At 39.2% G+C, this 24,733-nt stretch overlaps 1 protein-coding gene and 1 pseudogene across 5 annotated transcripts in view; one reads left to right on the top strand and one right to left on the bottom strand.

Moving 5' to 3' along the window:
• The window catches only part of CNTN4 (contactin 4), a 992,918-nt gene that overhangs the window by 889,193 nt on the left and 78,992 nt on the right, over positions 1–24,733 (top strand). The gene's annotated exons all lie outside the window — the stretch shown is intronic.
• On the bottom strand, positions 2,791–24,559 carry LOC112132585 (mitochondrial import inner membrane translocase subunit TIM14-like; annotated as a pseudogene).

The raw sequence follows: 24,733 nt of genomic DNA, 5'->3' as shown, positions 1-24,733 counted from the left end.
TAAGTCATATGAAAGATGTAATTTGAACCCCAAGACTTATAGACTCTCTGGACTTCAAAAATTATTTAGGTCAACCCTATGTGATTCTTGAATTCCCTCCAGGAAAAACCTAACTTATCTGGATCTCTTCTGCCAAAAACACTCCCAGTAATAGAAACTTCTGTGGAGAATTATACCCCTTAGGGAATTTTTATGTAATAAAATGTTTATCCCTAGATAGAGCCATTCACTTTTAAGCCAGACTCCTGGTGCAGCACAGGAAATCCCAGGTTTCTTTTCTGTAACAGTCTTCCAAATATTCAAAGACAGCAGCTCTTCTGTCCCCAGGTTCACCCAAGTCATTTCTTTGTTCACCAGGCTAAATGTGTCAGCATTCTTGGGTTGCAATTAACCAAAATAACTCTAGCTAACTCAAGCAAACAGGAATTTTATTGGAAGGATATGAGGGACTTAGAAAACCCAGGAAGAAGCAGTTTTGAAACTAAATGAATCTAAGGTGTCCCTCTGGGATTAGGAAACAGGAAAGGCAGAAGCTGTTTATTTACAGGAATCGTTTGATCAGGGTGCCCCTGCTGAGTTCATCAGGTTCTTTGGCCTCCTGTTCCAGGAGGAAGGAGTTATGTATGACTATTGTAGCTTTGGTCGTAAGACACAGGGAAAGGGAGGGCCTCTGACCACAGCCTTACCAGATGGAATCCAGTGAGAACAGCTATCCTCGAAAGAACATATGAGTACTATGAAAACGGGAAAATGGATGCTGAGTAGTCGAAAACAACAACAATTAAAATAATGTTGAACACCATTCTTTCATCTTCATGTGAAGTGGCTTTGAGTCCCATCCATCTTGTTCCTGTGAATCATCCAGTGTCCTTGGCTGCCCTCTTAGTTGGTGTTAATTTTTTCAGTGACCCTCTCAAATGCTGGTGCCTTGTAGCTTTAGCTGCAGTTTGATCAGCACAGAGTAGAATGGGGTTATCCCCTCCCGCATTCTGGATGCCATATATCTATTAATGCTGCCCAGGATTATGTTCATGTTTTTGGCCCTCTCATCTGCCCATCGAGTCAGACTGAATTTAAAGTCACCTAAAACCTAGTAATTAATTTTCTCACCGTTTCTCTAGTCTATGCCACATCTGCCCCCATCGTTATCATATCTCTTCCTGTGCCTAGAATGCACTCTTCTACTTTCTGTTATTGCCTAGTTAACACTTCCTTTTCCTTCAGAACTCGCTCAAATTACCTCTTACTGAGACTCAATTTCCCTTTTATAGATATTTACAATACTATATACTTTTCCTTTACAGTACCTCATATGATATAATTTCACATTTATGAATGTGATTATTTGGCGACAAGTTGGGTCTAGAAAGAAAATCTAAATTTCTTATTACATGATCTAGCTCAAACCTTAGCAGCCAATCTCATTTCTTACCACTCCACTCACCCATCCCACTGGCCTTTCTGTTCCAGGAAAACACAAATCCTGCTGTTTCCTTAGGGCCTTTGCACTTGATGTTCTCTCTCATTCCCCATTCTTTGCCTGACCGCTACTTATCATCAATCAGATCTTAGCTCAAGTGATACAAAGAGAGGCCTTCCATGTTTAACCTAAAGAAATTCCATCAGCTTTTGTGCCCCCAACACACACCAAAAGTCCATTTCTATCATAAGACTGTCCATATTTTCTTCTTAGCACATATTACTGCACTAACTTATCACATTCATATTTGCTTTATTTGCTTTTTTGTTAGTCTCTCCTTCCACTGAAATGTGAGATCCTTAAGAGTAATGGCATTATTTGTCTTATTTATTGTTGGATGCCTAATTCCCAGAAGAGTGCAGAGCCCACAGTGGATGCTCAGGAAGTATTTGTTGAATTAGTGAATTAAAGAATGGTCATACACAGAATAAATTGTCTTTTCTGATAGAGTTTAAGTTTCATGAAGGGAGGAACCGTATCAGTTTTGTTCACTATTGCATCTTTAGTACATCGCCTGACACATAGTAGGTTCTTACTACAAATATGTTTCATGAATGCAATACCATATTTGCACTAGTAATGTTTTTGAACACTCATAGGGACATTTATATTTCAGGGATATTTATGTTCAGACCTGACTGATACACAATATGTGAGCTTTTCCTCTCAATTCCCTATGATGAGGAAAAGCAATTGGCATCTTATCGCTACCTCCACCCAAAGTAATCGGCAATCTCATTGGAGAAATTTAGCCACCACTGAGACTAGTTCTGCATAAGAAAATTAGACTGGGATCTAGCAATTTCCTAGGGCCATCAGTTTAATTATAAACATCCAATGTGAGTAAATCAGACTTAAAATTGTATATGTTTTTCACCAAATTGCTTAGTAACTGTGTCAACTCTTCCATTCACTGATCTCTAAAATTGGGAGACTTGAGGTGAAATTCCAGTCTCCTAATATGTAGTTCAGTGTTTCTCTGACTTTGGGAGCATATAGATCACCTGAGAACCTTAATAAAATGCAGAATCTCATTCAGAAAGTTTGGGATGGGGCCTGAGATTGTTTGTTTCTTATAAGCTCCCATATGTAACATAGCTGCTGACCTCAAACCAAACTTTAAGTAAGGAACTAGATAACCCTGGATAATAACAACAAACACCAGTTGTAAGCAAGTGCAGCACTTTGTAGTTTTCAAAGAACTTATTTGTAAATTAATTTTTAAAAATCCCTACAAAGACCCAATTATTCAGGTATAGATGAGGAAACCGAGGTTGAGAAAACTTACATCTTTAATTGAAGTCACACAACTAGAAATTTAACCAAGTTTCTCCTTCCACAAACTGCAGTTGTTTCCCCTTCACATCATCTGTCTGGACCACATTCACCCACTCATTCACAGTAAATTTAACTATGCTTCCATCATGCCCTACTCGAGGGGCTGAAGATACAGCAATGAATGAGAAAAAGATCTTACCAGGTTTTCTGATGTGTAAATGAAATGATTGGCCCTTCCCAACTCCAGTGATCTGTGATTCTATTATGCTGTGCCATGTTTAAAAAATGAAATTATAGAATTAAGGCATTATCTTAGGTATCATTTTCTACCTCTGTGCTCTCAGAATCAATAAACTTAAATTCAGCTGATCATCACCATCATATAAAACTTCCTCCCACATTCTTTGTCTCATTGCAGACAAGCATATCTGAGCCAAATTTCACGCTATCCAATCAATAGTTAATTCTCCTCCTAACTTTTCCTCCTAAATTGTGCTGTTTTGTGCTCCTCCTGGCCACTGCTGCCCTAGTTCAGGTTTTCTCTTGTCTAGTCTGGCAGTGTCTAGTAGCACTTTCTCTGGTGATGGAAATATTCTATGTCTGTGCTAATCTAATACAGTAGCCACTTGCCATATGTGGGTATTGAGCACTTGAAAGGTGACCAATGCAACTGAGGAAGAGAAATTTTAATTTTCCTTAATTTTCACATAAGTTTAACTAGCCACATTTGCTTAGCTATCTCTTGGACAGCATGTGCCTGGTTTTCTGCCTGGTTTCCGCCTGGTTTCCACTGGCTTCTTCTTATACCCAAATTGATTTTCCTCATTCATTCACCGGCATGATCTTTCCAAAATGCAAATCTGATGGTATCACTCCCATGCCTTAAGTTCTTATCCTGGGATAAAGTCTTTGCTTCCTAAGTGACTGGCAAGGGTCTTTGTGACCTGGCCCCTTTCTGAACCCGCCAACCCCCTTTCTGCCTCACAGTTGATGCTCTGACAATGAGCTACCACCTTTTCTGCATGTTGTCCCCTGTATGTATCTAATTCCTACATATCCCTTAAGAATCAATTCATCTCCATGAAAAATTATCATTGATTCATCCCCACCCAGGACCTCTGCTATGTTTTCAGGATACTCTATAGATACATATATCATTTCAGGGAGCCACATTATTTTATCTGTCTCATATTTATTGGTGGTGATAGTGGAAATTCACCAGACTGTGAATTTCCTAAAGGGAAGGGTTGTTTCTAATTCATCTTTATTGACTGAGACACTACCATAGGTAGTGAGCACTACTAGCCATTGAATGAATCGGAGATGAAGAGAAGGCGAGACGGAAGAAAGAAAAGGGGGATTAAACCAGTTAGTATCAAATTTTAAAAATAAATATTGGCTTTTAACTGTTCAGGAATCTCAATTTTTCAGTTAACTTTATTTTTTTTACTGTTGATAGCTAGTATAACTCTCAGTTAGACATATTTGGATTTTTGGAGGACTAGTGGATAGGTTTCCTATAAACAATTGATCATTTGAATTTAGTTTCAGTTGTACAAAATAAAAGGCATTCAGGCACTGAAAGACAAATTTTGCACATTCTTACCCACATGTAGAAGCTAAAAATTGAAACAATTGAACTCATGGAGACAGAAAGTAGAATAACAATTACCAGAAGGAGAGAGGGGTGGAAAAGGGGTGATAGTTAATGGATACAAAAATATAGTTAGACAGGATGAAGAAAATCTATTATTCAATAACACAATGGGGTGACTATAGTCAACAATAATTTATTGTATATTTTGAAATAACTAAAAGCACAAAATTTGAATGTTCCTAATACAAAGAAATGATAAATGAGGTTATGGATACCCCAATTACCCTGATGGGATCATTACACATTATATGCCTGTATCAAAATGTCACATGTATCCCATAAATATATATGCCTATTATGTACCCATAGTAATTAAATATACATTTTAATGAAGAAAGAATAAATAAAAGGCATTGTATCTTCTCTACATAGACAGATTATTTTAATCAGCCAAATTATATTTCCTTTTGCTAAAATGTCTGAGCTTTGACTATATTGACTGGTGGACTTCTAAAGCCAGAAGACACTAAGTTCAGCCATATTGTAACTGCCCAATGGGTTCACCCTGCCTGCTGCCTAGACAGAGCAGATTTATCAAGACAGGGGAATTGCAATAGAGAAAGTATAATTCACTCAGAGCTGGCTATGTAGGAGACAGGAGTTTTACTGTTACTCAAATCATTCTCCCTGAGCATTAGGGGATCAGAGTTTTTAAGGATAATTTGGTGGGTTGGTGGGGAGCAGGGGGCAGTAAGTCAGGAGTTCTGATTGGTTGAGTTGGAGATGAACACATAGGAAGTCATAGCTGTCTTCTTGCACTGAGTCAGTTCCTGGGTGGGGGCTGTAAAATCAGATGAGCCAGTTTATTGATCTAGGTGGAGCCAGCTGATCCATTGAGTACAGGGTGTGCAAAATATCTCAAGCACTGGTCTTAGATTTTACAATAGTAATATTATCCCCAAGAGCAGTTTGGGGAGGGAAGAATTTTGTAGCTTCTGGCCACATGACTCCTAAACCATAATTTCTAATCTTTTGGCTAATTTAGCCTACAAATTAGCTGGGGTCTAATCCCCAGGCAAGAATGGGGTTTCTTATGGGAAAGGGCTGTTATTGTCTTTGTTTTGAACTATAAACTATAAACTGAGTTCCTTCCAAACTTAGTTTCCATCCCAATGCCCAGGAGTGAAAAAGGACAACTTGGAGGTTAGAAGCAAGGTGGAGCTGTTTAGGTCAGATCTCTTTTCACTGTCTCAGTTATAATTTTGCAATGGCAGTTTCAATATCATTTTTCAGAGGAAAAAACTGTACAACTTACCCATGATTAATCAGTAAGTTAGTGGTGAATTCAATAGAAACTGGTGTGTATATGGACACATTCTTGAAGTCTAAATCTGGAAAGAAAGGCATTTTGTTTTTCAAATACCTACTTCAGAGGGGTTTTGTTTGCTTTTTTTTTTTTTTTTAATGACAATGATTTTGGTTGAGATTTTACTTAAAACAAAAGTTACAAAGTTGTGCCGCCTTTTGTACTTCATGCTGTGCCAGTTAAAAGTGGGGTGGGTCATCTGTCTATGAACCATGACCATTTTCAGTTGAAAGTTAGGGAAGTCTGCCTTATCTCAAAAGCCCTTGCCTTCAGGCTTCTGTTCAGATGGTATCAGCTGGAACAAATAAGCTGAGATTGCATTTGCTGTTTTTTGTGCTAATCTCAAGAACGGTTCCAAAAATGGTTTGTCAGCAGCTGAACCGAGCACAGAATCTGTGGGCATGACCATATTTCTCCTCACAAGAAAAATCACTTTTTAAGTTTCTTGGAAGTTGATTACAATGTGCTTTTTGCTCCCTCTTCAAAAGTAAGATAAGTATCGGAATCTATCATTTTCTGCTTTGGATGTATGCCTAAACAGCCAAGGAAGTGCATCAAAACCAAGGGAAAAAATGTGGAAAGGCCAACCTAAATGTATACAGGGTATAATCCCTCCACAGACTATAGCTACACAGACAAAGTGAGGTGAAGAACTTGGCAGTTATCTGGGGGATTTTCCCAGTTTGGTTGATGCACTCGACCGTCCAGAGTTCCTCTTGTTAAGTAATTTTTTGCCTGAATTTTCTGAAAAACAGAAATAGCACTAAAGATGAACCCTGAACTCTGAATAATTGTATTATAAGTCAGAAAAAACTTTTTGTGATCAGCCACTGAAAGGGAAGTCACAAGAGTCCACCACTACCACCACCACCACCATCACCACCAGAGTAAACTTGTTTACAGCCTCTCTGAGTCATTAGTGTGCAAGGTTTTGAACACAGAGAGCAAAAAGGCTATATTGCATGAGCTTATAGACTGGTGAGGAGACAAACAAGGAGGTGGACAGTTATAATCAGGATGGGCACCCATGTTGATCCCCTTCTTCTGGTGTTTCAGCCATTTGATGCATCATCTATGGACACACAGATATTGTTTCCTCTGTATACACTATCTCACAAGTGACACTGTGTATTCATCACAACTCTTCAGGTTGCAAATGACTGAAATCCAACTCAAACTGGCTTATGAGGCATTTTTGACAACTTTATTGAAGTATAATTTACATTCCATAAAATTCACTCATTTTAAGTGTACAATGCAATGATTTTTAGTAAATGTACTAAGTTTTGCAACTATCACCATCATTTCATTCTACATTATTTTCATAATATTTCAAAGGGAATCTGCTGGCTCACGTATCTGAAAATTTCAGGGTTTGCTGTATGTGCTAAGGGAATATCATCAAGACTTCATTTCTGTTGGTTTCATTCTCACCCAAACTATTCCCTGGGGAAAGACAAATGACCCCTAGCAGATTATCTACCATTTTAGTAACCCCAGCAGAAAACATATACCTCTTTTCCAGTTGTTGGAACAAATGTCTTAGGATGAAACACATTTATCCTGATTGGTCTAGACTAGGTCAGGTGTCCACTCCTGAACCAATCACTTTAACCAGGAGTGTGTGATGCTCTATCATTGGCCATGCCTGTGTCACATGAACACCCCAGCAGCCAGAGAATGGTGTTACAGCCACCCAAAGTACATGGTCTGAAAGTGGGGAGACATGATTTCCCAAAGGAAAATAGGGATTATTATTATTGTTATTATTATTATTACTAGACAAAGAGAAATGGATGCTGTGCAGGCAATACAGTAGATGTCCAATCCACAGGAAAATTGTGATCAGAATGACATTGCTTCTTTCCTTTTGAATCCCCTGTAGTGGTTATCACAGAACATTTTGTATAGCAAGTACTCAAAAAATATCTGTGGATTTATCATGGGTAGGCTAAAATATAGAACAGATCAACAATGACAGGCTTTTACTTTCTTATTTTATTGTTGGGGAAGGCTAAAAAATTAGGAATATGATTTCAATTATTAAAACTAATAAATTGGGGCTTATCTGAGAGGCCACATGGGAGCATGATGGTAAGAGAACGGCTGGATGTGTGTCAGAACTCAAAAGCAGATTGCAATCAGACTCTTCCCCTGTGTAGAGCATTGAATACGTATATATACACCCACACACACATACAGTTGACCCTTGAACAACCAAGGGGTTAGGAGTACCAACCCTCTGCACAGAAAGAAATTCACATACAACTTTTGACTCCCCAAAACCTTAACTACCAATATCATACTGTTTTTGTTATTGTTGTTGTTGTTTTAAGAGAGACAGTCTTCCTCTGTCACCCAGGCTGGAGTGCAGCAGCATAATCATAGCTCATTTTAACCTCTAACTCCTGGGCTCAAGCAATCCTCTAGCCTCACCTTCCCAAGTAATTGGGACTACAAGTGCATGCCCCCACACCTGGCTGATTCTTTCATAGTTTTTGTAGAAACAGGGTCTAGCTATGTTGCCCAAGCTAGTCTCAAACTCCTAGGATCGAGTGATCTTACTGCCTCAGCTTCCCAAAGCACTAGGATTATAGGCATGAGCCACTGCACGTGGACTAATAGGCTACTATTGACTAGAATGCCTTAATGATAACACAGTTTATAAACACTTTTTTTTTAATTGAGACAGTTTTACTCTGTTGCCCATGCTAGAGTGGTGCAGTGGCTTGATTACAGCTCACTGCAGCCTCGACCTGCTGGGCTCAAGCAATCCTCCCACCTCAGCCTCCCAGGTGGTTGGGACTACAGGTGCACACCACTACACCTGGCTAATTTTTGTATTTTTTGCATAGATGGGGTTTCACAATGTGCCCAGGCTGGTCTCAAACACCTGGGCTCAACTAATCCGCCCACCTCAGTCTCTCAAAGTGCTGAGATTACAAGCATGAACCATGCCCAGCCAATTAACACATATTTTGTATGTTATATGGATTATATGCTGTATTCTTTATTATTTTTGTTTTTGAGACCAAGTCTCACTCTGTTGCCCAGGCTGGAGTGCAGTGGCGTGATCCCAGCTCACTGCAACCTCCGCCTCCTGGGTTCAAGTGATTCTCCTGACTCAGCCTCCCGAGTAGCTGGGATTACAGGTGCCCGCCACCATGCCCAGCTGATTTTGTATTTTTAATAGAGACAGGGTTTCACCATGTTAGCCAGGCTGGTCTCAAACTCCTGACCTCAGGTGATCTGCCCATCTCGGCCTCCCAAAGTGCTGGGATTACAGGCCTGAGCCAGCACGCCCAGCCTATGCTGTATTCTTACAATAAAGAAAATAAAATGTTATTAAGAAAATTATAAGGAAGAGAAAAATATATTTACCGTTAATTAAGTGGAAGTGCATCATCATACAAGTCCTTATCCTCATCCTCTTCGAGTAGGCTGAGGTGGAAGACAATGTGTGTATTAGTGGACTTGCACAGTTCAGACCCGTGTAGTTCAAACCCGTGTTGTTCAAGGGTCAACTGTGTATCTATAAATATCTATATCTGTCTGTCAACCTATCTAATCTATCTATCTATCTATCTATCTATCTATCTATCTATCTATCTATATATGGCCTTTCTTATTGCTCTTTCATCAGAAGAGTAATGCTAGTGAATGATCTGGAATTCAGTGGTATACCATAAGCTGGCAAGAAACCTAACAAATTGTAATTTATATTCAAAAAACATTTTTTTCAAACTATGCAAATCTTTACATCTAACAGAAAAACAATAAGCAGAATTATAGAACCTTTGGAATAAATAATTCAGTAGCAATAGATACGTTAAAGTATATTGTTTATAGAAAGGATCAGAGTTGAAAATTGTTAAGGAACAACCTGTATTTTAAAAATAAATTTTATACCATTTTTCCTAAAAGGAATATGGTTCACAGCAAATTTCGGATCCATAAAAACTTTATCTTCTAGTGACTTTTAAGGTTCTCTTTCTTGACAGGAACTTCAAGAATGGCGAGATATTTCTTTCTTCCACTTAACTGCAATGTGACTGTGAAGATGCTGTAAAAATTTGCAAATTAGCTTGTAAATAGCAGCAATGAAAGCATTAACTCTCATAGCCACATTTCTGGAAGTGCACTTTACATTATGCTGGAGATAGATATTAAGAAATAAACCTGAATGCTTATATAAAAAGTCCAGCCTCCTATTTTCCAAGCACAGTGGTATAATTGCAGCTCTAATTTATGGCATACTTTGTAGGATTGCTGATTAATTATACAGACCTCCTGATGTTTTATATTCTTTTCAACTTTGTTTCCCTCTGCTATGTGACCACTACACAGCGAGTATCCCTGAATCACTTATTATACAGGTTACCTAATTTTTAAAAAGTGAATTTGCTATTAACATCATTTTCTTATATAGCACTGTAACATTTATATGTTAAAAATTATTCTGCTCCTTAATTTTGCGGCTAACTCATACACACACAGACACATACACTCACTCCTACACATACACATACAGACACACACACTCAAAGATTCTAATAAATTCCTGATATTTACCCAATGTAGACATGTCTAACAGTTCTGCATGACTTGATCTGAAATATTGGACACTTCAACAGTGCAACAAAGCATGATTCGTTAGGGATAATACTAACCAATCTCATTTTTAAATTGATTATAGGGATCCAATTTGAATAAGTTTCTGCTGTGGATTATTTGGAAACAGTTGTAGCACATTTTGTTTGTTGCTTGAGGTTATCAGTGTTTTCAGAACACTATCTTCCTTTCATAGTTCTTTTGAGTTTAATATTTATACAAAAGCCCCATTTACCAGATTTTTCAATAAATGTAGTGTGCTGATTATTACAGGAGGATTTGCCAGGAAACTCCTTTACGTGTACATAGTGCAAGTATCTTCATATATTATCCTCTTCTTTGCTTTAATTAGGTCAGGTTCACAATGAACTGTTCTCCTTAAACCCCTCCCCTTCATATCCTTATCAAATTCCCTTTATCACTGTCGCATCTAAATTACTATCTTCTACCTTGCCACCAAGACATTTTTAATAATAAGAGTTTCCTGCTCCTTTCTTAAGCTCTTCTCTTTTTCGGTCATCAACTTCCCCTTGGAATTAGGAAAAGGTCCTTGCAGATTTGGGTTGTTATATAGGAGAGGACCCATATATCAAGTCCTTAAATGTTCTGTCATCATGAGAATTATTTATTGGAAGCCATTACCTGTGCGACTTCACAGTTCTTTTTAGATGGTTTGTCTGAAAAGAATAAAGGCTCTTCCTTGAAATGAAATCGCTTTCTTTGCTATCTAGGGAAGAAAATAGTTGAGTCTAATTATTTAGAAACGAGAGGAGGATTGCTGTAAGGACTGGAGTTGATCATGGAAATTTCTCCTATGCAAAACAGATCTGAAGGTACAGAAAACATAAAAATAATATCCCTGGGAAGAGAACACCCAAGTATTAACTTAAGCACATAGCAGGCTTTATTGAGCTTTACAGAAAAAGTAAATACAGCTGATACAACCTCGAGACTAAAATTTTTGGTGACATCTCTGTTTATCCCAGACGCTGATTTCTCTATTTAGTTTTGTGATGTGGAGAGTATTCCGAAGGCCTGAAAGTGTTCAAAACCATTGTGCACAGCTTCATTTTGTGGGAGAATGTTATAATTTGCTTCTGAAAACTAAGTAATCTCTGACTTCTACCCACACATCAAGAAAGATTAGAAATGAGTCCTAATCCCAGGAATTGTCCTCAATGTCTCTAAAATTCTAAACACTAAATGAATTTTAATCCAATAATCAACATATTTAATGTGTGCCTGTTTGTATATAAAGGACTGTATAAAATGATAGGGAGACAGAGAGATGGATACGACCTGGGATTTGAGTTCTGGAAATCATGTGAGTAAATGGGGTGATGATATATTGAGGCAGTGTAACATCAATGCCATGTGGATAGATTGGGCAGCTTTGGAAGGTCATGAATTGGCCATTATGCGATTTGCCCAACACAGTTTATACTTATTCAAACCATTGTGAGAGGAAGTTGATCCTGGCAGAATGGTTGACGTAGATGTGTGTCTCACAAGGTACAAGACTGGCACTTCTCCAGGTACTCAGATCATCTTGGACGGTACACAGTATACAGACATTAAAAAGCACTGAGCACCATAGTTCTCTTACACTCCTTCTGAGAATATCAAGGGGAAACTCATGGTTGGTCCTAGCATGTCTGAACACTTTTGAAATCCTGAGTAATCCCTCCTTTACTGAAAAAAAAAAAAAAAAAGTAGTTCCTAGGCTGAGAATCCTGGGAGACAAGTTTACCTAGCTGGAATATAATACCTTAGGTGGGTTTTTATCACATTTATTTTTATGATTACCACTATTTATTGCAAGTGGATACTGGTTTCCATGTATCACAGCAACATCAAGTTTCCTTTATTCTTTAATTTTGAACTTTGAGCCATTTAAAAAATATTGTGACTATTGGTTATTAGAATGATACTGAAAATAATAACAGAAATGATCATTGCAGCTAACAATTACTAGTTGTTTACCATGCACCATCACAGTTACAAATGTTTCACAGGAATTCTTACATTTAACCTTCTCACAAAAAAACTGTGAAATTGAGGTGCTTGTTAATTATGACCCCCATTTTAGAGATGGCAGTGTGGAGCCCAGAGAGATTGAGACTCCCAAGTCACATGTCTAGCAGATAAAGAGGCAAAGATTTAGGCTGTCTGGTAGTACATGAATATGGCCGAAATGGAGAGATGTCAGTTCAGGAAAGCTTAGAATGGATGACTGTTGGTGATACTGAGTTTCTGTGCTTCCCAGAAGGCAAAGATGCAGCTGTTTTAGGGGGCAGGGAGAGACCTTGGGGATTTTAACTGGACCGTGACAGTGGTGTTCTATCATAATAAGTGAATGAGCTAGTAGATTCCACTTTCGTTTTCTCTCTTAGAAATATTATGAAGTTCTGGTATTAAGGGTTAAAGCAAATAAAGCATGATCCTGCAATCACCACAGAGCTGCAAATTGGGTGCACAATAAAATGAAAACATTTTTTGTTTCTGGCATGGCCAATATTGCTATTTGTCTTATAGAAACCTCTTCTCCTTACTAAATTATATAATCTACATAGTGGGCCCCCCTTTCTAATTAATAATTAATATTGTCTTCCAGGCATTTTAGTTACCAAGTGGTAAAGGAAGCTTCTGTGATTTAAACGTCAAGTTATTTTTCACATATTCTCTACTTTTGCTTCTGCTTTCAGACACACATTAATAGGGACACAGATTTCTCAATATTAGGAAAAGCTGTAACAAGTAAAATTAGAAAGCAAACAGAAAAAAAAGAGAGACCTATTTAATTATAACCAAAGATCTAATGGTAAATTTAAAGAAAATCTCTTAAATGTGGTTACATTTTTTACTTCTTGTTTTATTTCTTTCCTATACCCTCCAACACTGAAGGATAGCATGGTAGGAAGGGTACAGGCTCTGTAGTGAGCCCTGAGCTCAAAACTCCACTCTATATCTTGTAAATGACATTGACCTTGGATGTTTTAATTTACTTCTCTGGATTTCATTTTTCTTAACTGAAAAATTAGGATAATGATACTCCTCAGAATTGTGCAGATTAAATGAGATAATAAATGCAAGCAGCCAACAGCACCCAATAGGATGTTGTAGGTGCTTAATAAACTTCTTAAGCATCTCCTTGCACCCAATACTCAACTTAGTATATTTACAGTTTTTCTTCTGGGTCTCTTGGTCCATTTCTGTCCATGTCCTCTTTATTTCTAATTATTTCTAGAAACAGCTGCACTTTGTTATTAAACTATTCTTTTACAAGCTACTCTACTCTCCTGATTTTGTTATCTAAAGCTTCCTGAGTGCCTTATATATTTTAATATGTTTTTTTCTCATTATAAAAGTTATATTACTTATTATGATGCTTTGGTAAAAGTATATGGAAGTATAGAAAATAACAAATAATATTGCTTTAAATAATATTACTTTCCTGTCCTTACCCCCATTCATCCTCACAATGCCTTATGGAATTATGCTGAAATTGTCTCAGGTCCTAAATTCTCAGAAGAAAGGAATTCTAAATCTTATATTAATGGAAACATGGAGAGATCTTGCATCAATTAAATATAGCAATTTAAGAAACAAATTTTAGGCAAAACGACATCCCAACATGTCCTTTACTTTATTTCCTTTTCCCAAAGACGTGGTGTTTTTAGTATTATATGCTTACCACGTGAATAAATAAAATCACAAAATTTTACCAGCCCAAGAAAAGTATTTCTCATGTTCATCGTGCACTGTGTCACAAAGAATAATTAAAATTAACTCTGTGATCTTTAATACTCATCCAGCCCCAGGCAGAGAGTTATTTCCAGGTTATTTTAAAGGGCTTTCAAACTGTTGTTCAGAGGAAGTTAAACCTGGATCAAACCAGGTTAAACAAACACAAGTTTATTTTCTCTTTTGAGTAATGCTGCAGACAAGGGCAATAGGGTCTGAACGCAGCTTGTTCTTCAGGTGGCCTGAAATGCACAGGTTGTTCAGCAGTTTATTAAACCCAAATCTTACAACAGAAAGCAAATTATCTCTAAGGGAACTTTGTCACCAGGGTGTCTGTTCAATGGTGATGTCTATTGCTACCACAGAGACTACACGGAAAGATCAATGACAGGTTTGCCTGAAATTACCCCTGGAGTAGGTGTCTTCTTATTGACCTACATTTAAATTTGTTATCCAAAATACCTTTTTTTTCCTTAAGACGGGGAGCAAAGCCATCTTCTAGAGGTCTCAATTGACTCTTTATAAATTGCACATTACCACAAAACAATCTTTCATTCTATAATTCAAAATAATTCATTCCTTCCCATCATGCTGAGAATTTCCACGTATCTTTTGAAATGAAGTATGTAAGCTTGGGCAAATTTCAGCTAAAAGTTAAAATACCTTTTGAATTTTATGAAAAGAGATGATAGCCAAGGAAATTCAAACCAAAACAAGTCTTTTTTTTTTTTCTTTTCAGAGAAAAGTCTTAGTGTTATTTGCTATCAGGTAGGTCTATAGCATACAGCCTACCCATGCCAATTAATCTGCCAGGCTTTTCTAATTTCTCAACTGGCACAAAGCCAGAGACCCCTGTACTGCATCCATATGTCAGCTCTTGCGGTCACAGGCTAATTCTCCTGTTGATAGGTTGAATATATGAATCTTTATCTCTGTCTCTTCATTGTCACCTCTCCACTCCTTCCACATTGTGGCTATTTCTTGGGCATTGTATTCCAAAATTATGCTGTATTGCTTTTGCCTCAAGGGCAAGTAAAGACAATGACTTTCTCATAAGCAGTTCAGCTTTCAGGCAGAACAGCTTAGAAAACTATAGGTTACCATTTTGGTGTAGATCCTCCTCTGTCTTATTTTGGTTATAATTTTAATACCAAAGTAAATATTTATTACTTGGCCAGAGTAACAAGAAAAAGATCAAATGAGAGATGTAGTTTAATCCAACCAACAAACTGGGTTAATTACCGAAGAAATTAAAATTTCAGGCAGGCCCTAATCTTTTTTTTCCTACTGGACCTTTATTCTTTGATACATTACCCATTACCACCCCCAAACTGTCTTTTATACTCTTCCTATGATTGTTACTATATCACCGAGAGAGCAATAATTGCAAGTCTCTGTTAGCTGCTGTTGGGGAAAAGGCCAAGCCTTCTACAGGCTGGAAGGAGGCTGAGCAGTGGGTATGGGAGGTGGTGCCAGGCCCACAAAAGCAGAACCCCTCCTGCGTATCACTTCCTCTGCCCCTCGTCTAAGGGCTTCAAACAAGGTCTAACAGCCCTGGGGGGTTTCCCTTCTTGATACCTGTTATGGGTTAAACAGTGTCCCTGTAAAAATCATATTCACCTAGAATCTCAAAATGTGACCTTATTTGGGCCCTTTGCAGATATAATCAAGTTAAGATGAGATCATACTGGATTGCATAGGCCCTAATCCAATGACTGATGTCCTTATGTAAGGAGAGGGAAATTTGGATATAGAGGGAAGACAGTGTAAAGAGACACACATCCGCACCACGTGATGATGGAGACAGAGATTGGAGTGATGCCTCTGCAAGACAAGGAACACCAAAAAACAAAAGGGCCAACAGCCACCAGAAGCTGGGAAAGAACCAAAGGGTTTCTCCTGCAGAGCCTCCAGCAGCAACCAACCTGGCCAATACCTTCATGTCAGACTGCCATCCTCCACCACTGCCAGAGTATAGATCTTTATTGTTATAAAGTGCCTGGTTTGTGGTGTGTTGCTATGGCAGCCATAGGAAACTACTACCACACCACACCCATTGTCCCCTCCCACTGCATTGCTCTGTTCTCTCTGTCCAGTATGTCTTGAGTGGAAACATTGAAGAGGGGATAGATCGTGGCCTCATAACCACAGGCTACCCTAAATCCCTGCCCCATGTACTCAGGCACATGCTGCTACTGGTTTAAAGTCAGGGTTCACAGTCTCAAAGGCCTGCAGGGGCCTGGTAGGAACATTAAAGAGAGGTTCAAGCCAGGCATAGATGGGAGCTAGAAAACCCACCATCTGCTCAAGGGGGTTGCTGCCTGTCTCCTCCAGCCTATTGGTGCCCTGAGGGGATATGTTGCCAGTATTGCCCTATCTTCCCGTATGTCACAATTAGCCAGGAATGGGCTTTTATATGAAATCATACAATTAATTATTAGATTGTTATTTTAATTGTGTAGAAAAAGCAAGCGCATCTGTGGCTGTGAAGTTCCTCTGGTCTATTAATGACGGGCTCGCTGACACATGCCCAATTCTGTCCTGCCTTATGATGTACGTGAGACCTTTGGTTGGGGGATGCCTGTCTAACCGCCCTCATTCTAGGGCATCGCTGATGGCCCCTGGGGTCAGCAGTCTTTCCTTCCTGGAGCCAGGCCTCCTGTGACAGCTCTGCCATCCTCCCCTCTGCCATCCTCCCCTCTGCCATCCTCCCAGTTTGCTTAAGCTGAGAAGTAATCTTACTGAAATGTAAGTTAGTCCCTCGCTGCTTGCAGAGTTCAATTAACAAGAGTGAGGTCTGGTATAAAGAAAGTGATTTTTTCCAAAGCTAGCTTGGGGAAAGAAATACAGATGTCCTGCCTTAAGTATACCACTTCACTTTTGGAACAGAAAGGGGGTACTTTTAAAAGGTAGAGGAGGAAGCAAGCAAAACGTGATAGCTCTGGTGCCTTATCTACGAGGTGGTCGAGTTTGTGACTGCTGGCACCTTTGTGGTGCAAACTCACCAGGTGGGAAGGAGTTTCCTATCTCTTGAGGCAGTCACCTGGTGGGAGGGAGTTTTATAAAATTGAGGCAGCCTCCTGGTGGGTGAAAGTTTCTTTCTGGAGCGCCTAAGCACATAGTTAGATGAACTTGCCCTGTAGGGAGTGTCTGGTGAAGGGGAGGTAAAAGGCTATATTTGCATTTCTAAAGGGCTAAGTAGGAAGTGGGGAACCAGGGGAATGAGAAAAGAAAAGAGACAGAAAAAAATAATTAAACCATCTTAGAAAAATGGGGCTACTTGGTGACGGTAGCAGTAATTCTTTTAACTATGTTTGAGATTTTGTAATAAATTTTAGCTCTTCAGGAGTCTAGCCTCCCTTGTAATGCGTAAATCTATTGTTTCACTTTCAGGCTTTCAGCTTTCAAACATGTTTTCCGGAACCGATCATGTGTAAAAGAGAGTAGAAGCCTTTTAAGGCCCTTTGAGTTTTTTTGGTTTTTTTTTTTTAATTGCACATAATTTTAAGTGAGCTAACTTTATTCTTGATCTAACAATAATAAAGATGATTTAAAATTTAACATAACAGTTTGTCACTTTTTTGTGTATTTTGTTTGTTTGTTGAAAGGAAATGATCACTCCATAATTTCTCTTTGCAGAAGGGGAGAAGTGGTTTTCTAAGTTGTATTCTAAAGGAATTTATTTCTAAGGAAGTGTTTCAGTGTGACTTAAAGGCAAGCAAGGATACGCTGTCTCCCTCTACAGCAGTTAGGCTTCCTGCTGAACTGCTCAGAAAAGTCACAGGTCTCCATTTTGGGATAATCCTCCTCTTTTGGATGATAGAGTGAAGTTGGCAGCTTTTGTCCTGTGTTACTAAAGCCACCCCCAAAAGAAAAGATCAGCATTTTTAAAGGTCCTGTGTCCCCAGACTGGTTTTGATTTATAGGACTGACAATGTCAATTCTTCAATGGCTGCAACTCAGAGCCTCATATGAAGAAAGATAGATTCAATTTATCTCATGAGTCCAGATTTGTTCCTATCCTCTGTGGATCCAAAATCTCCAAATGACAGTGAAGGAACAACTGTTTCTCTATGCTCTAGGTAATTTACTGTGTTGTGAATTAGATGACCTCTTTTCATGTAGGGAAAATTAAGTCTTGTGTCACGTCTGTATTTTTACTACTTGCTGCTTTATCATCTTTGACTTTTCTCTGTTGCCACCAGTAATTTAAAAAGGGCCCACAGGTAGGTCAGGACTAACCTGTTCTAAGGCAAGAACAGATTTACATTTTCAATTCTTTTTATCTTACTCCATCACTATTCATAAGTATGAGGAGGAGCTCAAAGTTCAATATCACCCTAATAGGTACAAGTCAGTCAGTAGTCTAACTTGAGGAAACCAAGATGAGATGGACCATAAAGGAAACTTTGAAATCTCATCCAGAAACAAACATGAAAATAAAGCTATTAAAGTGGCGTTGTTGTCTGAGGTAATACCGACGTTTGACATCTCATGCCAAGAAAATTAAGGACACGGACATACACAAGGAGTGAGTTTAGAGCCGAAGTTTAATAGGCAAAAGAAAGAGAAAGAACAGCTCCCTCTCTTGCGAGAGAGGAACGTTCAAATGGGACTTCCGGCTTGTGTTGGAGTACACCAGATTTTATAGACAGGCTTGAGGAGGCGGTATCTGATTTACGTGGGGCCCAAAGATTGGATAGACCAGGTGTGACGTTTACATAACTCATGGGGAAGCTGGCTGGACCACCCTAATATGCAAATGAGGTCTTTGCCTGGCCAGCACCACCGTGTTGTCTGCTTCTTGCTGTACACGTGGCTGGCAAAGAGAAGGGAAGATGGAGCCACTATTTTAAACATGCCTAGTCCCAGGTAGTCTTTTCCTATTGGCACAGCTGCCAGCATTCACCCATGCACGCTTCCAGCTTGCTTGTCTATGTCTGCAGCTCGATTTTACAAGCTGCTGTTTGTTAGAAAAGAAAATGATTTGGGGGCTGCTTTTCATTAAAAGGAAAACCTTGGCTGGGCGTGGTGGCTCACGCCTGTAATACCAGCACTTTGGCAGGCCGAGGCGGGCAGATCACGAGGTCAGGAGATCGAGACCATCCTGGCTAACACGGTGAAACCCCATCTCTACTAAAAATACAAAAAATTAGCCGGGCTTGGTGGCGGGTGCCTGTAGTCCCAGCTACTTGGGAGGCTGAGGCAGGAGAATGACGTGAACCCGGGAGGTAGAGTTTGCAGTGAGCCTAGACTGCAGCACTGCACTCCAGCCTAGGTGACAGAACGAGACTCCGTCTCAAAAAAAAAAAAAAGGGAAAACCTCACCGAGGACTCCCGTACCCTCACTATCTGCCTAAGTAATTTCTCCTTAACTCCTGTATCACTATCCTTGGACTGGATTTAGGTACTATATTCATGAAAAAAAAAGAATGTAATATTAGTGGAAAAACCATTTTTCTAAGTTGGTAGAGGATCCAACTGGAAAGGAAGAAAATATCTAAGTATTTATATTGAGTTGCATTTCACATTTTTCCTTGAGCTAGCCAAATTTGTACCCCAAGGCCAAATGCTAGCTTTATAGCTTATCTCTGGCTTATAAAAATCCCATAAAACATTGGCCGAGTGTGGTGGCTCACTCCTGGAATCCGAGCACTTGGGGAGGCTGAGGCCCTCAGATCACTTGAGGTCAGAAGTTTCAGACCAGCCTGGGCTACATGGTGAAACCCCATCTCTACTAAAAATACAAAATATTAGCTAGACCTGGGGGTGCATGCCTAGCTGTCAGGGAGGCTGAGGTGAGAGAATCGCATGTACCCAGGAGTTGGAAGTTGCAGTGAGCCGAGATCGTGCCACTGCACTCCAGCCTGGGTGACACAGCAAGACTCTGTCTCAAAAAAAAAAAAAAAAAAAAAAATCACATAAAACACATTAAAAGCAACAGGTAAAATTGTATACGTAGCCTTTATATGCAGAAAAATATAGCCAAAATTATGTGATACAGCTGTGTATGAAGAAATATCAGGTACTTTTTTTTTCATATTCAGAACTGTATGGTTATTCTTCCATTATAGATAGCATTCATCAATCTTCTACCAAAAAGTTCTATCAAGGCAGTCATCACAGAATCATCTTCAGAATCCATTCCTTCCATTCTACTTTCACTACCACTGTCACCTGAACAAGTTCACTAATTTCTTGGAAAGATTGCACTCTTCCTGTTGTAAGGGCTGAAAACTCAATTTCTAATATCTTAAATTATTGGTTTATATAACTGGGGCATCCAAGGTGTTGACTTCACCATGGACAGAAATGGGCTCAAAAATGTCATAAGGTCTCTTCTTCTCTTTCTCTCTTTCTCTTGGGCTCTGTTTGTCTTTGGATGGCTTCCTTAAGGCATGCTTTCTCTATATGGTAGGCAAAATAATTGCCAACAATTCTAGATTCCCATCTTCCAAATTTAGCAATCCCAGCAGAAAGAGATTGTTTTCTCAAAGAGCTCCTGGTTTTGATGGCATGCTTCTACACCAATCACTATAGACAAGAGAATAGGGTCTCCTGACTGGCCAGCTCTGGGTCCCTGCCCATCTTTATACCTAGATAGTTTGTCAAACAGCTTTCCCATTGGAAACAGTAATGCTCATTTTACTGTGCACTTATAGAAATGTGTATGTTATTGTATAGAACACATTGGCATTATTTCTAGATATATAATCATCAAAAGTAATGATTTATTATGAGCTTGAGAACAAAAAGAATAATTTTCACATCACTAAAAAATAGCACAAAGCTTGCCAGGCGCGACGGCTCAAGCCTGTAATCCCAGCACTTTGGGAGGCCGAGGCGGGCGGATCACGAGGTCAGGAGATCGAGACCATCCTGGCTAACACGGTGAAACCCTGTCTCTACTGAAAATACAAAAAAATTAGCCGGGCATGGTGGCGGGCACCTGTAGTCCCAGCTACTCGGGAAGCTGAGGCAGGAGAATGGCGTGAATCTGGGAGGTGGAGCTTGCAGTGAGCCTAGATTGCAGCACTGCACTCCAGCCTGGGCAACAGAGCGAGACTCTGTCTCAAGAAAAAAAAAATAGCACAAAGCCTAATATATAGGAGGTATTTAGTAAAGAACTATGAATAAATGAGTTCAATATATCATCCCCCTTCTGTGTCTGTTTGGTGTCACCCGTATGCTTTGTGAGGCATCATGATGTGTTGTAGGACTTCAGAGTGGCAGAACTACACAGCAGTTGTCTTAGTCTTAACAGAATCCTTTGTAATTGCTTGAAACAATGGGTCCAGGAAGGCACAGAGCTTCACTTAATAGAACATGTGGCTAACTCTGGTCTATTCATGAGTGTCTCACTGACATATGCCCAAGCACCTGTCCCGCCTGGTGTATTTTACGTGTCAGGCATCGTTCTAAGCACTGCACATCTTTACAACAACTCTATGCGATATATATAGTTATAGTATCCCATTTTTACAAAGAAGGAAACTGAGTTACAGAGAGATTAACTTTCCCAAAGTCACACAACTCCTAAGTAGTAAAAGCATGATCTGAGCCTAGACAGTTTAGTTCCAGAGTTTATGTTCTTAGTTACTACACTATATTGCTGTATAAAAAAGTGGTTGAGTTTCTCAAAAGAATAGTTTATCAAACTTCATATTACCCCCACATTTGGATAATAGTAAGAATAAGCAGTCACAGCAATATGATGTGATTTAATGAAGGCTACTGAAAATTACCCCTTCTACAAATGATCTCCCTCACTGTCCTCTCATCTGGAATTCTAACAGTTAGGCTCTTACCTCTTTTACTTACCTCTTTGCAAATAACAGTGGGAGGGTTAAGACCCTAAACCAATATCAGGCACCGAAATATTTAAAATGAATAGTATAATAGTTTATACAATTATTTTGTAATTTCACAAGGCCCATAGGAAATTGGATAGGGAAACTCTGAGGACAAGGGGCAAAGAGAGCCTTCTACTAAGACTGTTAAAAGCTAGCTGGCTTTTATGCAATGCAGATACCAAAAGTAGGAAGCAGGAATGGAAATGATGGTGGGGAAAACATTTGAAGAGTGTGAAGCACTTTAAGTTAACGAAATGTTCACCTATCTTATCTCATTATAGAAGAAGGGATTTTAAAAACTGAATTAGACCAGCAGTTCTCAACTGGGGTGATTTTGACCCCCAGGGTATCTTTGACAATCTCTGGAGACATTTTTGATTGTCATGACTTGGGGAAGGGTTAGAGCTATGGGAGTCCAGTGGGTATAGGTCAGGAATGCTGCCCATTATCCCCCACAAGACAAAGAATTGTTCAGTCCAAAATGTCGCCAGTGCCGAGGTTGGGAAACTCTGTCTCAGAGCTTGAATAAGTAACTTGGCTATGCCATATTCTTGACAAGTTTCAGAGTCAAGGCTAGAATCCAAGTAATCTGATGACAAATCCTTTACTTGCTTCCGTATTCATTTCCTTCGGCATGTCAGAGTTTGATACAGGCGATGGCTTTAGGATTTTGGAATGATCATGATACTATTTTTAATGGTATAAGTTATTAATAGGTGTTTTTGCTTTTAAAGAGTCATCTCACCCCTCAGAATGTTTAATATGCTCCAAGCCAGTGTTACCTCATGAAAGATCAGTCCGTACATAAAACACAAATGTCACCTTACATATTGAATTCTCATATGCCAGTGTTTCACAATTTCAAGCAAATTATTTTATAAATGGAATGTGACTAACTCCTTTAAAGCTATTTTTGTTATTATTGATGTAATTAAGATTTGTTCACCACTCTGTTTTTGTCAGTGCATCTGCTCCTTGGCAAATGAGGTATCAGATGGTCTTTATTGAGCAACTGTTATATGCGTAGCTGTGATGTGAATGAACAAAAGGCCTTCTTGTCTATGTCTTTTTCTTAGCCAGAGCTTTGATTTAGCTTATGCTAAATTATTTTTTTAAATTATAGATTTGAGACATTTTATTATGAGAAATTGGTAATCATCTGTGTAAACTAATAAGAACTTAAAATTCATCATACATTTACTTATTTTCTTACCTTGATCTTCTCGTAAATTTTTAGCTTCATAGATTTTGGCTGCTATGTAAGGACATTCTCCTTTATCTGAGTGATGTGATTTAAGAGAATAATTTGTTTATGAGCATCTCTTATTCTTTCTTTATTGGCAGGAGGACTTGCGCCTCTGCTTCTCATTTTGTCACTTTGGGTTCAGACACCTCTGTAATAGCCATCATTGAGGGCAGATTTCAGTAGACTTTGAAAAACTTGTTTTACCTGAGGCTCCATATGCTTCCTGGTTTCCAAAATATAATGACCCGCAAATCCTTCAACAGCAATGGTCAGGCCTAGCAGTTACCACCTCACTGGCCATGGCTCCAGCTCGGCTCCCTTGCCTCCACCAGGGACATGGGTCACCCCAGCCCCAAGGCCAAGACCTCCAACGCCAGGCCTCTACCAGTAAGCAACAGAGGCACCGCCAGCAGGTACAAACTGCCCAACCACAGGTGCCCTTGTGCCTTGTCTGCCTCTTGTACCTTGATTTGGGATGACTCAGTTAATTTGCATATTGATTTCAAATTGTCAGAAGTAACAGTCAAAATACAAACAGAAGGCTGATGTAATTACTATATTAAAAGAAAATATATTAAAATGATGTTGTCCAACTTTTCCTGTATATACAAATGACCAAATAAGAGAACACTTTTTTTTTTTTTTTTTTTTTTTTTTTGAGACAGGGTCTCGCTCTGTCTCCTAGGCTGGAGTGTAGTGGTGCCATCTCGGCTCACTGCAACCTCCATCTCCTAGATTCAAGCCATCTTCCCACCTCAGCCCCCCAAGTAGCTGGGACTATAGGCACAAGCCAGCACACCTGGCTAATTTTTGTATTTTTTGTAGAGACAGGGTTTTACCATGTTGCCCAGACTGGTCTCAAACTCCTGAGCTCAAGTGATCCTCCCGCCTCAGCCCCCCAAAGTGCTAGAATTACAGGTGTGAGCCACCACACCCAGCCTAGCAAACACAATTTTAAAGATGAAAGAGAACCACTGCCTAGTAAATATCAGGAAACCTCTAGGAACCTTACTGACCCTATCTTACCTAATTCTTGCTGTCAATCTATAAGATGGACATTGTTAGTTCTATTTCATAGAAGAGGAAGTAAAAACTGAGAAAGTTAAGTAAGTTGTCTTTTGTGGTACAGCTAGAACCGACAGCCCCGGAATGTGAACTCCCATCCCTCTGATTCCAAAATTCTTTGTAGCATTCTTCCACCTTCATACCCTCTCATCAGACTGAGTCATAGATCTGGACCGGGTCTTCAGGAAGACTGTAGCTTCTCCATCTGTAAGAGCCTTCGAAAAAGTATATGCAGCATTTGCAACCTAGTGCATTTACGTCTTCACCTGTGTGTTTAAAATGCTTACTCAAAAGTTCTATGAAGCGAGGCTCTGCCCATCCTAGACCCCTTGTTTCAGATATTTGAAAGGACTCTGTTAAGTCTAGCACTAGTGCCAAGTGGTTCAACCACTCTGAATTCCTACAACATATTATTGATTTTTCCCTTAGGTTATTTATTTATTCATGTATTTACTCAGCCACTTAAGAAATATTTCTAGTATCCACTACACGC

Source organism: Pongo abelii, chromosome 2, assembly GCF_028885655.2.
Source record: "Pongo abelii isolate AG06213 chromosome 2, NHGRI_mPonAbe1-v2.0_pri, whole genome shotgun sequence".
In the NCBI taxonomy this organism is placed as follows: Eukaryota; Metazoa; Chordata; class Mammalia; order Primates; family Hominidae; genus Pongo; species Pongo abelii.
The sequence above is the reverse complement of the archived record's forward strand: the minus strand, read 5'-3'. Positions and strand labels throughout refer to the sequence as shown.